Below are 2,474 nucleotides of genomic sequence, written 5' to 3'. Positions count from 1 at the left end.
CTGGTATCCTTTGATTACAGGTCAAACTCCTTAACCAACCATGTGATGATTGGCCCGAGATGCCATGACTGGGTTTGAACCTGGAACCACGTGATAGCAAAGCAAACTTCTTACCGCTGAGATTGAACCTGGTACCCTTTGATTACAGGTCAAACTTCTTAACCAACCATGTGATGATTGATTCTAGTTTTTTTTTGTTTTTTTCTCTTTTTTTTTTACTGAGAAAGCTGTTTCAGAACATGCGTACCCAAAATGCCATAACTGGGTTTGAACCAAGAACCACGAGAGCTGAGCAGACTTCTTCATAGTTGTGCCATTACGCAAATTATTACTCTCTTTTCTTTTTCTCTTTTACTTGATTCAGTCATTTGACTGCGGCTATGCTGGAGCACCGCCTTTAGTCGAGCAAATCGACCCCGGGACTTATTCTTTGTAAGCCTAGTACTTATTCTATCGGTCTGTTTTGCCGAACCGCTAAGTTACGGGGACATAAACACACCAGCATCGGTTGTCAATCATTGCTAGGGGGACAAACACACATATATATACATATACATATATACGACTGGCTTCTTTCAGTTTCCGTCTACCAAATCCACTCACAAGGCTTTGGTTGGCCCGAGGCTGTAGTAGAAGACAGAGGGACTGAACCCGGAACCATGTGGTTAGTAAGCAAGCTACTTACCACACAGCCACTCATGCGCCCATTAGCAGAGTGTTTTTGTCTATCACATGCAAGGATGCGTTGCAACTCCAGATAATTAGCCATGACATGATTTTCAGAGATGATTGATCAGGTTAATCAAACCAAACCAGATTCTTCACACATGAGTGACCGCTGAGATATTGCTGTATCTTTGATCGCACGCAACTTCCTTCAGACGTGCATTTGCATTTAATATTTTTTAAATTTTTTATTCCTATCAACAACTACAGGAACATTTTTCCAGTTTGCAAGGCATTGCAATGCCTTGCAATGCGGAGGTATGTGGCTTAGTGGTTAGGGCGTTGGACTTGCAAGTGTGAGTTAAGGGAGACATGGTTGCTACTTCTAGCCAGTCGGTTCATTGTAGAGCCTCCTTTGGTGATTTCAGTTATGGGATCACTCGTCATCGTCTTTGTTTATTCTTTATTCATTTATTCTTTAGTCAGTCCTGATCCAGCAAACCTGCAACCAAAGGGGTCTCAGTTGTAACCATCCCTTTCTTTTATTCAGCCATAGTGTAGGCGTGGGAGTGGCTGTGTGGTAAGTAGCTTGCTTACCAACCACATGGATCCGGGTTCAGTCCCACTGCGCGGCACCTTGGGCAAGTGTCTTCTACTATAGCCTCGGGCCGACCAAAGCCTTGAGAGTGGATTTGGTAGACGGAAACTGAAAGAAGCCCGTCGTATATACGTATATATATATATGTGTGTGTGTGTGTCTGTGTTTGTCTCTCCAACATCATTTGACAACCGATGCTGGTGTGTTTACGTCCTTGTAACTTAGCGGTTCGGCTAAAAAGACCGATAGAATACATACTAGGCTTCCAAAGAATAAGTCCTGGGGTCGATTTGCTCGACAAATGGCGGTGCTCCAGCATGGCCGCAGTCAAATGACTGAAACAAGTAAAAGAGTAAAAGAGTATCTAGGACTACATTATTTGGTGTGTCCTTCCTTGTTGATGAAGCTCAGGCTAACTCAGGTATAGTGCATCTAGGACTACGTTATCTAATGTTGTCATCGTTGCACTGTATTTCTTTGTTTAGCCCCAGGCCAGCTTTCATTGAGCCATGACCTTTTAACCCTAGGTCAGACATGATCAAACAGCCTTATGATCAAACGAGAAAAAGAATTCCAACTATGACCATCCTGCCTTTTACTTAGAGCACATTCACCAGCATGTCTTTTTTTTTTTTGTTCAGGCAGTTGGGTGTGATTTGAGGGAGGTTTGGGTTCTCTTTCAAGCAGCCATGTAGAAGTGCCGTCCAGTTTTCAGGCATGGTGTATCAAGGATCACATTGTTAAATGTATCTCAGATTTTAAAACAATTGCAAGGTCTGACTTGAATGTAAATTCAACTGCTATTTCTAGCAGGCTGAGTAGGGGTGACCCTATTCACTTGGGGTTGAGTTTAGGTATCTGTTGGAGATGGTACAAAGAAATAGTTTCATCATCCTAAACAAGGTGCCATGTATTTAGTACTATGCATTCCCTTCACAGTAAAGATGGCTTGAGCAAGAAATGTTTGTCTCTAAAATAAGCTCCGAAACCACCAAACCTTGTTGGCCACGATTCTAGAATTATGACAAACCAATAATGGAGGATTATAGATCACCATGGTCGACCAAGTTCTGGTTGCCTAGGTGACATATTTCAGTGTCTAGTGACGAGGATGGTTAGTGCTAGCTTATTGCTTGCAGAGAAAGAAATTTTACCGAGTTGACGAGAGCTGTATTGTATGTGTGTGTGTGTGTGTGTGTGTTTGTCGTCG

This window comes from Octopus bimaculoides, chromosome 28 (assembly GCF_001194135.2).
Source record: "Octopus bimaculoides isolate UCB-OBI-ISO-001 chromosome 28, ASM119413v2, whole genome shotgun sequence".
Taxonomy (NCBI): Eukaryota; Metazoa; Mollusca; class Cephalopoda; order Octopoda; family Octopodidae; genus Octopus; species Octopus bimaculoides.
This window is presented reverse-complemented; position numbering follows the sequence as displayed.